Here is a 15,642-nt window from a genome sequence, read left to right on the forward strand (position 1 = left end):
GGTTTAAAATTAAACGTACACTTTCTTTAGAGACTGACTGTAAGTAGGGAATGAAAACAAAGAGAAACGACTGGAGTGAATAAGATGAATGGGAAAGCCTTATGTGGGTTCTTTGCTGAGCAGCCAGAAAAGAAGAAAAAGAAAAGCAGTAGTAAGGCTAGTTACGGGTTGGTTACTTGAGGAGCCGCTCTATACAAAGTTCGGCTAAGATATAGAAATTTATCAGTTCTATCTGTTATTTTACTACGGAAGTGAAGCGACTAAGGTTTACGATGATTTGTTGAAATTTTTCCTTTTTTATTTTGAGTAATTTGGGAGATAATTGCGTGTCACATTTCTAAATTTCTGGTCGGTTACCTGCGAGTGGGGTGTTACATGAATTTACTGAACATTATTGCGTGCACCTTTTTTCAGGAAGACCACTGAACGAGTGGAAGTGGTGTCTCATGAACAGCTATGGATCAGTAACTATTTAGTTCGCAAAAAAGTGAACTTGCAGTTACAATAGTATCCAATACTATTGCGGGACTTTATAGTCATTTTCTATGAGAGATAATAAATCAGAATTAACTGAACTTTAAAACTAATGTCATGTATTTTCTTACTAACTTCAAGACCCGCCTCCAAAGTGGAGATGTGGCCTCTTTTTGGTAGGTATTAGTCTGTGTTCCTCCAACACTGATTCTCGTCGACTGATTAGTATGTGTTCTTACTAAGTGAAGGAGATGGTAATGCTACTGAATTTTCTGCACCAAAATTATAACACAGGCAGTTTTGGCCCAATTATAATCCGAAATAGGTGTAAGACAGTGGAGAAATGAAACCCCTTCCCCCCCCCCCCCCCCCCCCCCCCCCGACACAAGTATTGCTACTATTTAGAAATACGAAAATATATGCTAATCTGTAGCGGGTGAAAAGGGCCTTCTTACAAAAGCTATTTCTCAAGATTAATATGATCTGCATATAAGGTCGCAACCTTGCAATAGAGCCCTGCTTAGCGGTGTTTACATAGCAAAAGCGCATTCATAGCGTCGTAACCCACAACTGTAGCATATTTGTATCATACTTTTGCGAGATATTTCAACGCCAACAGTATGAAAAGTTACATCGCTGTATTCGTCTTTTCAACAGCTTTCGAATGCTGTTAAAAATGTAAACTTAACAAAAGGTACATACCACCCAACACGGACCAGTCTATCGAATATTTATTTACGTATTTCTTTTATCGTATCAAGGTTTCACACATACGGTGCGCTTTTTACATCACAGTTCCTGAGGAATAACGATTTGAATATGACCAACAGCATTAAAATGATTTGAATGTCTATAGAGATTACGAGAGCATATAGTACAGACTGTGAACTAATAAAGCTAATACTGGCATCATTTTACTATTCCTGTTGCTGCCAGTAACAATGATGATAATAATAATAATAATAATAATAATAATAATAATAATGATAGCGTCAGATTTTAAAAAATTGATAGGTTTTTTCTTGATATAGCGAGTTATGGGGAAAGGAAAGATAAGGAGGCTACATCAGCTAAAAATACTGGAAAATGAGGAAGATACGTCTGGAACGAAAGACGTACAGGGGTAACGAGTGCGTATCGGGACAACAGCAGCCATCATTGGTGCTTCAGTAGATATGTCGTTGACTGTGAAATAAATTAATGCCATGTAGAAACCAATTTTCCTTTCGAATCACTACAACTTTTAAGTTAAAAAGGAGGATTTGTTATTTGTATCATATACTTCCTTTCTTTACTAACAGTAATAAAAAATTTTCAATATTTTGTTGTGTTTGAACTACAGCCATGTTAAAAATTAAAGAATGTTGTGAAAAAATTAAATATCTATTTGTATTTTATGAGTGATGATGCTTGGTTTAACCTTTCTGGTTATGCGAAAAGCCTGACTGATCTCTACGAGTAAAACTATAGCTCTCAAGTTGTGCATAAAATTCCTCTTCACGATTAAAAAATGGTGTTCGAATTATCGAGCCAACTCCACTGTTAATACAGGCGTTTACCTTCAAAATTGCGAGACTTTCTACTCTCAGTGAGGTAAACGGAAGGCAGTACTTTTTATCCATATCAAAATGGAGCACGTACAATTCGTCTCGTATTAATGGATGCTTCGCAGAATAACACACAATATGCAAAGGTTTATGGCGCCTCCGGATTGGTCTGTCTACGAATTTTTTCTGTGGGGTGTATTTAAAAGTAGAAATGTACCGAAATATTGCGCACAGTACTTATAGCTAGTGCGCTGTACTCAGTAATGGAAATTTGTGGTAAGGTCTTACGGGACCAAACTGCTACTTAATCTAACTTAAATTAACTTACGCTAAGAACAACACACACACCCATGCCCGAGGGAGGACTCGAACCTCCTACGGGTTGAACCACGCGGACCGTGACAAGGCGTCTGAGACCACGCGGCTAAAATCAGTATTGCGGAATAATACTGATCGTCTCAGATTGGTGCCGATGGTTTGCGCAATATACTAAATAAAACTGCGGAGTTCTATAGACATTGGCGCTCATTCAATATTTTGCGCAATATATTGTACTGCGTAAGAGTGCTACCGCGCAATAAACGTCAGTTTCTGCCGAGATGCAGAAAAATTCAATTCGCCCAGAACGAAGTCGCGCAAAGAACTGAAAAGTAAAGTAAAATAAATGACACTTCAGAAAGTGGATTGGAAGATATATATGAAACACCATGTAGCACTTGGAAGAAATGAAGTTCGTAATTTATCACGAAACGCAAAATATCCTGTTGTCCACAATAGCAGAGAAAACTAAAGGTAATTTTACTTGTTGCAATTCTCAGAAGGGAGAAATAAGTTCAGGTCAGTTGTACAGTGGGCATACATGCTTATTTTCTGTCAGCAGTTACAGCAAAGACAAAACATCATCAAGCTGTCAATAAGCTTAATTGTTTTCATCTTTGGATCAGTTGTTACGTTAGAGACATGGATAGAAAGCAACGAGTGTAAACGGTAAATAACAGAGTTCACTTGTTTAATTTGCAATTAGCTGTCGTTGTCATTTACGCATCTATGCTACCATGAAAAATTCCTTGGTCCATTCAGATTTTCACAGAAACCTCTTCGGAAGTGTACACAGCACGTGTGCACGCTAAATTATACAGTTCACTTGTTTCATTTGTAATTAATTGTTGTTGTGGTTTACGAATCTATGCTGCCATGAAAATTTACCTCGTGGGTTGAAACGTTCGCAGAAAGCTTGTCGGACATATTTCGTTGATCAGTAGCTCTGAACGCGTGAGGGCCTCCATACACAGGAGTGCTAGAAACAGTAGAAATTGCTGTGTAAACGTGATTCCATCACACAAAAGTGGGTAGAGGTGGTAGGCAAACATTTTCGACATATGTTGTAATGTTAAATTCTTATCGTGTTTGTACTTTTTCCAGATATTTCGTTATTACATAACAAATAATGAATTTCTTTAGCTGAATGTGTGAATTGCTGACATATGACGGCATTTTTCTTGGACATGCTGCATTAATAGTGTAACAAACGTACGTCATTCTTTGTAGGTATCAGGTACTTCGTATTGACATCTTAAACGGTACAAGAAATGGAAGGGATGCTGTATCTTGCTCCACTTAGCGTTTACGAGGGGTAGTTATAAAGTTTCAATTATCACCTAGAAAAAATAAAAATAAAATTACACAGTTAATTTTTTAGGCTAGCGACCACATTTTTGCGATCCTGGTACACATTCCAGTTCTCGTGCAACGATTTCTAAGCACTATAGTAGAGGAACCAAGCAAAATGGTGCAGCCAGTCTCCGTTTCATCAGTTAGTTACTTCACCCGTCGTTCTATAGGTCATATTCCCAATAACGTTTTGATATGGAACGTGTCAATAGAACGAACATGAGGCGATTGACTACTGTAGAAACAAACGAAACGGACTAGTAGAATGCAATAAAATAAGCAATTAGTCCAAAAAATCGTAGGTCCGGAAATCAACGGTATCCCCGATATGGGCATATTTGCTGTTTGGCCTACTTAATCGTGATGGATACCTTCATTTCCTGCAAGAGAAGCTAATCGAGTACTTAGATGATGTTCCTTATGGTAAACTGGTGTGTAGGTCATGTGGTACATGCATGGAGGTGCACCGGTACAGTTCGGGAATGTGTAGCAACATAGCGTATTGGTCGTAGCCTACCAATAACATGGCCATCCACGTCCCTCAACTTGAACCCGTTTGGATAATCTTTTTGTGTGATATATTTAAGAACTCTGGTGTATTTCAACCCAGTTGATTATGCTGATGGACTCTGGGAACGCATTGCGAATGATTGTCAATGCATTCAGAACATGCCTGGGGTTTTTGAACCCGTACAGGCACTGATGATAAGATGTGCTGGTGTGTAACCTTAACACTGAACGTTGCCAATGTGGAACATTTGTTGTTATAACGGAAGCTGTTGGTTTCTGGACCTATGATTATTGAGATTATTTGCTGGTTTCATTATTCCCTATTCAGTTTTTCGTTTGTCCTTACAGGGTGTAACAAAAATGTACGCCACAAACTGCAGGATATAATCCTCCCGCGAAGATGCAGAAGTTATGTTATGTGAACATGGGTCTGGAAATGCTTTGTTTCGACGTCACAACTCGTTTCCTCCAATTCGTTTCAACGAGATCAGATTGCAGATTTTCACAATCGGCATGTACGGGCAGACGTCAGTCCTCACGCAACTGTTGAAGCATGTCATTAACAAAAATTTTTGGCAGCGTTTCGGTCGGCATTGTTGGTGACTGTTTGTTAGGACCTCACTTTCTTCCATCCAGGCTCAACAGACAAAGTTATCATAATCTCGTAGAGAATGTTGTGCCTGACCTGTATCAGATGTGGCTTTAGCTGTGCGACAAAACAAGTACTTCATTCATGATGGAGCTCCTAGTGATTTTAGTGTTAATGTTCGTCTGCTTCTAATAACAGATTCTGTGACAGATAGATAGGTAGAGATGGACCAGTTGCCTGGCTTCCATTCTCTTCGGACCTAAATCCAGTGGACTCTTATTTGCGGCGGCATCTGAAAACTCTTGTGTATGGAAGTGCAAGGTGTCCAGAGTCTCTGTACCTGTTAATATGGGAGGCTACGAAACCATAAGAAATACTCGAGCGGTACATTAGCGCATCCGAGATTCACTACGACTGAGGGTTGATGCCTGTATCAACGGCCACGGAGGGCATATTGTATATCTCCCGTGAGAAAGAGTTGCAAGTGGTATGCTGGTGTGTTCTGTTCGTGTGTGTTTTCTGTGACAAATACGTTGGAGAGAATGAGCTGTAACATCGAAACAAAGCATTTCCAGACCGATGATCATTAAACATAATATTTTGATTTACGTGCGAGGAATGTGTCCCGCAATTTGTGTTGGGGGCATAGGTTCATATAATGCAGGGCCGGCCAGAAATTCTGCACGCGTGCGGTGCTCGTGCACATGTGCAACTTCCGGGTCACAGCGTGCACGCCGCAGCCGTCAACGTTCATGTAGTGCATGTTTCTACGCACAGATGTCGCTTTATCCACTTGCTGGGATACTCTGTACCGGCGCATTCTAGTGCTCGTTCCACAGCTTACAAGCCAACCATGGGAAGGTATTTCGCGTATTAAACATTTAAAATACTGTCACAGTCTACTCATTGAGACGTCTATTTTTATGTTAACAGTTTAACCCCCAGTCAACAACCGTGGTGTTTTCTTTTTTTTTTAAAAAAAGGCAGCTTGACTGACAGCATGTAAATACGCGTAATGTTTTTGATCTAGTATTTAAGAAAGAGAGCACTTACCGACTTCCAACGAACCTTATTCATGATTTCAAATAACATTAAACTAATGCAAGGTTTCCTATAACTAATTCTCGGTGCCCTCAGTTACACCCACGTAATTTATGTCTCACTGACCTCCGAACAGAATAACCGCAGACCTCTCGATGATCACCTGTTATTTCAATACCATTATTGCTATATCTTTCATCAGTTACGTCTGAAATCTGCATAATAACCGACAATTAGATGAATGTTATGTTTTATAGACTTCAGCTGAGCGTAGCCCTTCACACATTAAAATAAAAATCCCTAAATTTAAGTATACATTGGAACAATCGATTTAATGACCAATTTTCCTGGTAATAATGTAACGTGGAGCAGAATGAGGCAATAATGCACAGTTACTAAACAATAATTTTTAATTATGAAAGGAATAAATCCAAACACGTTTATCACTGGTCATGAAAATTGATAATCGAGTTGATGTGTCTCATCCATTTTCTTAAGGACATTTAATTTTGCTTGCCGTTCTTCACTGTTGAGTACACTACATTCGTCTTTGTAATATTTATTGTAGTGTCTTTCAATTGAAAACTTACGCTGGCCGCCTATTATTCGGCGGCACAGCAAACATTGTGAGTTTTCACCAACGGATACAAAAAAGAATTGCAGTTCCCAGTCATTTTTAAACGACGGAGAACATAGATCTCCCGTCCTTTGCTTTTTCACAGTACCTGGCATTTCTCAGTACTTCTCTGTTAAGGTTACGGTTACCAGGGGTAAACGAGACTGGGTATGTTGCGCTCTTGCTTGCACCACATATACAGGGAAGTCGAGCCGCCGCCGTTCATTTAGGACACATGCCTAATAACAGATGTCGCTGTCGCACACGTGCGCACATGTGCAGCACTTCCGCACGTCTGCACACTGTGCAGCGTTTGGCCGGCCCTGATATAATGTGATCACTGGTACCGTACTGTGTATAATATTCGGTGTGTAGGCTGTTTTTTCCCTGCATCTAGCAGTCTTCCCACAAACGCATAATGTAATTTACTATCGGATGTTTTCTGCACCGTCGTAACTGCACACAAAGTGTACGACGACATTCGGTATAAATTACCGTTTTGCCTCCACGCATCTGCACTTCAGTACCTGACCTGCTGCCTTGAGAAAAATAAGCATTAATGGGTTCATATAAACAGAATCTTCCATCGGTTCTTGGTAGAACAACATTATAATAATAAATGGAAAGCACCAGCTTGCTTTTGTTCTACAATATTACTTCTATTGCTAACCGGTTTTTGACTTACAAGCCCATCTTCAGACATTTACTGAGTATTATCACCATAGAAGTTAAATGTTAGCAGACAACAATGGAAGAGAAGTAACACATCTAGAGTGAAGTAGAAACATACAGTAACTAACATCTTTGCAATGAAATAGTAAAAACTGAACAGTACATAAATAACAATGGAGTTGACAGGAAAACCTTTAGCACAAAATAGGAATAGCATGCCTACATAACAGTTTCTATCAATAAACATCTTACTCATAGTCCAGATCTCGTCCTAAATGACCAGACACAATTCAACACTTCCCCTCTCCTAAACTTCAGATAATCATCTTTGTTGTTCATTACTTCCCACACTCTCTCTTCCTGCATATTCCCATTTTTCTGTATTCATTAAGTTGTTTTATTTGTTGCAGTTGTCTTTGTATTCCACATAGGCTGTAGTTTGAATAGTTAAGGGTTTCCTTTTAACTTGTACTTGTATTACTGTCCATGTTTAACTCCCCTTGTAGTTGTCTCATCAAATACTGTTCATATTTTACTTTGCTCATTTATTTAATGAAAACTGGTACACAGCCACTGCTTTGATTATAATGTTAATGTTAAAATGGAGTACCACCACACTCTCAAACTGTAGGTTCCCTCAAACACCTCCATTTTCCTGCATTTATAAATTTCTGTTTTTCTTATTGATATTGCTTAAGTTCCTTATGTATTCTGCATTTACATTGACAACTGTCTCTTCTTTTTAATTGGTTATGTATCACTCTCCATGTTTCATACCTCTTGATGCAGCCTTGTCTAGTACTAATTTTATCTTATTTTATTAGTTTTGTTTATTAATAGAAACTGTTATGTAGGTATGCTATTCCTATTTTGTGCTAAAGGTTTTCCTGTCAACTCCATTGTTATTTATGTACTGTTCAGTTTTTACTATTTCATTGCAAAGATGTTACTTACTGTATGTTTCTACTTCACTCTAGATGTGTTACTTCTCTTTGAGTGTTGTCTGCTAACATTTAACTTCTTCGGTGATAATACTTAGTAAATGTCTGAAGATGGCGTTGTAAGCCGGAAACCGGTTAGCAATAAAAGTAATATTATAGAACAAAAGCAAACTGGTGCTTTTCATTTATTATCATTAATGGGTTGCTTGTGCCACTCCACGAGGAGGTAGTCACAAACACAAAAACATATTATTCATAGTAGCTATAAATAATAGTCTCAAACTGAAGCCAATACGTGGTACTGTTCAACACATTGTCCTCAGCCAACACCCAAAATATCTTCGCTTGTAGCCCTAATACCCTGTATATACGGGATAGTTACAAACAATCTGAAAAGCTTGTAAGCGAGATGTAGGGTAGATTTTGCTGAGAAATAATTGTTAAGACAAAAATTCGACACATTGCACCGTTTCTAAGCTAATAAGCATTGAAGCTACCCAAACAGGGCTTTGCGTGTGCAAAATCAAGTGGCCTGCCAGATACAATTAGTGTCATCAGTTCTAATAGAGTAGCTGATAGCGCACGCGGCTCCACAGCTTTTGGCCTTGGTTCAGTCCTTACTACCGCCCCATGTCCAATTCGTGTATCGCTTTTTTGGTCGGTTTTAGGAACCCAAACGAAAAACACGTATCGGGACACAAATCCGCAAGAGTACGAATAGGAGGAGATCTCTTCTGAACAACACATTGCAAGGCATCCCAGATACGCTCAATAATGTTCATGTCTGGGGAGTTTGGTGGCCAGCGGAAGATTTTAAACTCACAAGAGTATTACTGCAGCCACTCTGTAGCAATTGTGGACGTGTGGGATGTCGCATTGTCCTGCTGGAATTGCCCAAGTGCGTCAGAATGCACAATGGACATGAATGGATGTAGGTGATCATACAGGATGCTTCAGTACGTGTCACCTGTCAGAGCCGTATCTCGACGTATCAGGGCTCCCATACCACTTCAACTGTGCACGCCCCACACCATTACAGAGCCTACACAAGTTTGATCAGTCCCCTGCTGACAAGCAGGGTCCATGGATTCATGAGGAGGCCTCCATAACCACACGTCCATCCGCTCGATACAATTTGAAACAAGACTGCTCCGAGCACACAACATGTTTCCAATTATCGACGAGTCCGGTGTCGGTGTTGACGGACCCAGGTGAGGCGTAAAGCTTTGTGCCGTGCAGTCATCACGTGTACACAAGTAGGACTTCTGTTAAAAATGGTTCAAATGGCTCTGAGCACTATGCGACTTAACTCCTGAGTTCATCAGTCCCCTAGAACTTAGAACTACTTAAACCTATCTAACCTAAGGACATCACACACATCCATGCCCGAGAGAGGATTCAAACCTGCGACCGTAGCGGTCGCTCGGCTCCAGACTGAAGCGCCTAAAACCGCACGGCCACTTCGGCCGACAGGCTTTCTGTTCCGAAAGCCCATACAGATGATGTTTTGTTGAATGGTTCGCACGCTGACACTTTTTGATGGCCGAGCATTGAATTTTGCAGCAATTAGCACAAGGGTTGCACTCCTCTCACGTTAAACGATTCTCTTCAGTCGTCGTTGGTTCCCTTCATGGAGGACCTTTTCCTGCCGCAGCGATATCTGAGATTTGATGTTTTACCGGGTTTCTGATATTCACGGTACCCTCGTGACATGGTCGTGCGGGAAAATCCCTACTTCATCACTACCTCGGAGATGCTGTGTCCTATCGCTCGTGAGCCGACTATAACACCCCGCTCAAACTCATCTAAATCTTGATAACCTGCCATTGTAGTAACAGTAACAGATCTAACAATTGTGCCAGACACTTGTTGTCTCATAAAGGCGTTGCCTGCAAGAAACAAGGAATTGCCAGAATTGCAACTGCCTGTGACGTAATTAGAAACACACCAGGGATAGTCCAGAATCTTGTTCGGCGATGTCATGATTCCATTGAGGTTGATGGCCGTCAGGTTCAGCACATTTTATAATATACAGTACAAATGTCAGTGATGGTATTTGCTATCAACTGTAATAACTTAAATAAAAAAAGTACACAGTAACGTGACTTAATTCCTATTATCTCCTTAAGCTGGCCTCTCCGATTCCAGGTTCCCTACCTCCAATTGTTCAGCGGGGCATCCTCTATGAGCTGTTTCTTACGGAAACACGCTATATCCATTCTGTGATAGGGTAATAGCAGAGCTGAGAGCGAATCATTTCATAAACGAGAGGGCGAAATAACAGAGGCGAGAGATACGTCACAGGGCGAAGCAGATGGACTCCAGCGACAGCGGTTACACACGTCGCCGAATTTGACAAGGAGATTTAGATCGGCGACTGTGTCGCTAGGCAAACGGACGGTTCGTCATCGGTCATGTGCCACGGGCAACGGCAAACGTGCAGTGCGCCAGCAACGCCGGGAGCTGCCGCCGTCCGGCTGGCCATTTCCCACGGAAATGCGCTCGGTGTCAAGCGCTCTGACCCTATGCGGGAGCCAATACCCTGCACGCCTGGCTTTTGAATGAGACACAGCCCTGTTCGGGAGTCATAATGGCGATCCTGCTACCGCGGACGGCTGCTGTTGAACCAGTTTCTGGCTGGTTTTATTACGGGAAACCGGGAAATTAGCTCCCTATACAATTAATGTGAAAGCAAGAATAAATACCCTTTATTATTATGAATATGTCTTCCTACATTTAATAATGGACACTGCACTTCTAGCACACACTGAAGCGCCAAAGAAACAGGTATAAGCATGTGTATTCAAACACAGAGCTACGTAACAAGGCAGAATATGGCGCTGTGGTCGGCAACACCTATATAAGACGATAAGTGTCTTGGGCTGTTATTAGATCGATTACTGTGGCTACAATGGTACGTTATCAAGATTTAATAGAGTTTAAACGTCGTGCTATATTCGGCGCTGGATCGATGGGAAACAGCATCTCCGAGGCAATGATGAAGTGGGGATTTTTCCGTACGACCATTTCATGAGTGCACCGTGAATAATCGGGTAAAACATCATATCTCTGACATCGCTGCGGCCGGAAAAAGAACGGGACCAACGACGACTGAAGAGAATCGATCAACGTGACAGGGGTGCAACACTTCGCGCAAACTGCTGCAGATTTCAAGGATGGGAAATCAACAAGTGTCAGCGTGCGAATCATTAAATGAAACGTCATCCCCCTTGATGACCGCATGACACAAAACTTTACGCCTCCATTGGGCCTGTCAACACCGGCATTGCACTGTTGCTGAGTGGAAACATGCTACCTGATCGGACGAATCTCTTTTCAAATTGAATCGAGCGGATGAACGTGTCGGGCATGGAGACAACCTCATGAATCCATGGACCATGCACGTCATAACTGGACTATTCAAGCTGGTGGACGCTCCGTAATGGAGTGTGGTGTGTGCAGTTGGAGTGATATGGGACTCCTGATATGTCTAGATACGACTCTGACAGGTAACACTTACGTAAGCATCCTGTTTGATCAACTGAACCCATTCATGTCCACTGTGCATTCAGACGGACTTAGGAAATTCCAGCAGGACAACGTGTCACCTCACACGTCCAGAATTGCTACAGAGTGGCTCTAGGAACACTCTTCTGAGTTTAAACACTTCTGCTTGAGCATATCTGGCATGCCTTGCACCAGATGTTCAGAAGAGATCTCCACCCACTCCTACTCTTACGCATTTATGGACAGTCCCGCAGGATTCGTGGTGCCATTTACCTCCAGTAATACTTCAGGCATTACTCAAGTCCATGCCATATCGGGTCGCTGCACTTCTGCGTGTTTGAGGGGGCTCTACACGATATTAGGCAGTTGTTCCAGTTTCCTTGGCTCTTCAGTGAATATACTTTACGTGAAGTGAAAACATCGTGATTTTAGGAATTATTAGTCTGAGATCAGAGATATATTTCATCACCACCAAAAATTATCTCTGATATGGATATTAAATTTTTTTTCTTTCTGACTCGAAATAAATTGAAAACTCTTTTAATTCCGAAATATTACTTCGTCAGGCTGAAGCGAAAGTTAACGCAAGCTTCTGCTAACGTGGTTTTACGTAAAAAAGAAATTTCAACAGTCAAAGATAACCCTGCGGTGTTAACTGAAAATGAGACTTCGTAAATAACTTTACAAGCAATATTTTTAGAACGTAGAGCACGTAAAGTGAAAGAAATCTAATTTTAAGCTACTTGTGGGAGTTAAATTAAAATACCACACGAACTTCCAGGAGAAGAAAAGTTTTCCGTTTGATAGCAAGAACAAATTTTTAAAATTCAACAGTGATAATAATCAATTAACGGTAATATAATTTACAAGAATAGGCAGCAACACACTATGCATCGAACTGCATACAGAGCCACGATCGCAAGACAAGATCAAAAAGACGGTCAGAGGCCCATAAAATGGCGCCTTTCCATTGTACAGTAGTTCCTGGAATTTTTATACGCTTAGCTTGTGATAAATATGTAATTACATTTACTACTAATTAGAGGCGTCATACTGTCCAGCCAGTTAATTCGCGTTCGCAACCTGATACGCACCTACTCTAGTGCACAGGTCACGAGCCGGTTCGTTTTTGGAGTACATCCAATTAAGGGATTAGTATAAAGTAAAATCGTAGCAGATTTCTGTCTACAATACCCCGAAAGACGGTGGAGTTAACCTCATTAGGGATCACTATTGACGACGTATCCGTGTGAGAGATTCGCCAACCTTTTTGATATGAGGGACGTTCAGTAATTAATGCGACACACTTTTTCTCTCGGTCAGTTTCCTCTGAAAAGATGAGAAATTTTTTGTGGGATATCGTGGAATATTTGCACTTCAGCTCCTACAGTTTCATGATGTTATGATAGACGGCTGCGCTGTAGGTAGCCATCAAAATGATGTCTGTAACGGAAACATGTTCCAAGAAGTGAGCTGAGTTTCTTTTGGTGGAAAACCAGACCATCGCCGATATTCATAAGCGTTTGCAGAATGTCTGCGGAGATCTGGCAGTGAAAAAAAATCGCGGTGAGTAATCAAGCAAGGTAGCTGTCATCATCGCGTCAACGTAGCACAAACCTGACTGATCTCCCACGTGCCGGGCGACGTACACAGCTGGGAAACCTGCATCACTAGAACGTGTGGACACTCTCATTTGAGGTGGTTGAAGATCAAAATTAAACACCTCGCTTCACAACTGCAAATCTCTGTTGGTAGCGCTGACACTCTCGTTCACCAGTTGCGGTAGTCAGATGTGTGTGGTTCAAATGGTTCAAATGGCTCTGAGCACTATGGGACTTAACATCTGAGGTCATCAGTCCCCTTGAACTTAGAACTACTTAAACCTAACTAACCTAACGACATCACACACATCCATGTCCGAGGCAGGCCGGCCGGCCGGCCAGGTAATTGTTGCTATCGCTTGTCCGTTTTAGTGCTCCGTAATCTCTTGTATCGTTTCTGTCTCTGTTCGTGTTTTCTTTACAGTGCTGTACTGTGAAGTATTTAGTGCTTACTGTTTCGAGGTATTAAATTGTTTTTCTGTGTTCGTTACAGTAATGTATATATTTGTTTTACATTCTGTTTACTGTACAGTTGTGTGTGTTTTTGCAGTATACCATGAGTGAAACGTAAACACGTTACTCTTTCATTAAAGGAAAAATTAGTAGGGCTACGATGAATGGACAAAGGAGAATTACTCCAAAATTTTGTCAATTTACTCAGTGTAGGCCTTACAGCGATAAAAGATTGGAGAAGAAATCGGAAAGACATTGAATCATGTACAGTGACGACAGATGGCGAAAACGCTCACAACAATCGCAGAACATTGAAGAAGCCTGAACTTGAACTGCTTGAAAAGCATTGTGGATGTTGTTCATCAATTAAGAAGAAGGAAACCCGATATTTGGACCAGTTAGCCAAAAGCGAATTCGCAGCTAGTGAAAGTTAGATTCATTGTTTTAAAACCCGTCATGGCGTTCGGTTTGTTCCAGTTTCTGGCGAAAATCTATCTGCTGATGCCGAGGCGGTTAAAGGGGTTTTCTGTGCAGTTTCGAGAAATTGTCCAAGAAAATTATCTGCTACCTTGCCAAGTCCATAACACAGACGAGACAGGTATAAAATGCTGCCAAACAAAATGCTCGCCGCAGGCAGGAACTAAACTTTTAAGATAGGCTATCCGTTGTTCCTTGCAGAAACACACAAGTTTCCTCTGTTCGTTATTGCCGGCTGGAGTGACCGAGCGGTTCTAGGCGCTTCAGTCTGGAACCGCGCGTCCGCTACGGTCGCAGGTTCGAATCCTGCCTCTGGCATGGGTGTGTGTGGTGTCCTTTGGTTAGTTAGGTTCAAGTAGTTCTAACTTCTGGGGGACTCATTACCTCAGATGTTGAGTCCCATAGTGCTCAGAGCCATTTTTTGTTCATTACTGGTAAATGTAAGAACCCTAGGACATTCAAATACATTATCTTCCTGGCTGGTTTGTCACCAAAATCAAAAACCTGATTGGATGGACTGCAATCTTTTAAAATCTTGGTTTTCAACGAGTTCGTTCCACCTGTTGGGAAATACCTGAAACAAAAAAAGGCCCCCTGATCGTGCTCTGTTGCTGTTGGATAACGCACCATCACATCCATCTGAGAAGAATTTAGTGAAAGGGAACGTAAAAGCTATCTTCCTTCCACCAAATGTCACATCACTTACCCAACTAATATCAGGGAGTGATACAATGGTTGAACAGGCAGTATCGCAGAAGGAACTCAATTTTAGAAAAGTCCCAAAACGACAGCTGAGTCATGGGTCTACTAAAACCCAACACGCTGCAAAAATATTGGCATAAGATTTGGCCAGAAGTTATAACTGGAAGTAACCAAATCGAAGGCGAGCAAAACAATGATACGCAACAAATCGTTAAAACTGTAGAACCGAATTTCCCTGCCACTGTTGTTGAGGGGTGGATTGCCCAATGTGACAAAGGCTATGAAAGCAGTGAAGATCTCAATGGCAACCAGATTATTGTCGCTATTTTGGCCCAGAATGGTGAAGAAAATGTCAACGAGGACTCGGACGATGATGATGACAAAGCCCCTACCCAGATTTTACACACCGACGCCAAGAGCATTTTTGATATTGCCCTTCAGTATATCGAGAAAAACTCAACTGCAACTCCTATTGACATTTTGTGGATCAAGAAATGCAGGAACAGTACAGCTAAGTCTAGAATTTCATCAGCTACATAAGAGCCTCTAACTGACTTTCTTCCTAGTTTTTACTAGTGGGTAGGCTACCTTCAGTTTTTACAATAATGTCTCTACGTATGTATGTAATGAATACACACTACAGTAAAAACATACTTTACACCATTGTTCTGCTTCAATACGTAATATTAAAAGCTTGAAAATTTTTTACTGTCGGGAACAGTACACATGCGTATTTTTCTGCACTTTCTGGTAATCCGATATCTTTTGAGTTCCGACGCAAACCCCAGTCAGAAAGGTGGCGGCTTAAATGGTTGTACTGTACAATGTCTTATTGAATTTA

The sequence above is a fragment of the Schistocerca americana genome, chromosome 2, assembly GCF_021461395.2.
Source record: "Schistocerca americana isolate TAMUIC-IGC-003095 chromosome 2, iqSchAmer2.1, whole genome shotgun sequence".
In the NCBI taxonomy this organism is placed as follows: domain Eukaryota; kingdom Metazoa; phylum Arthropoda; class Insecta; order Orthoptera; family Acrididae; genus Schistocerca; species Schistocerca americana.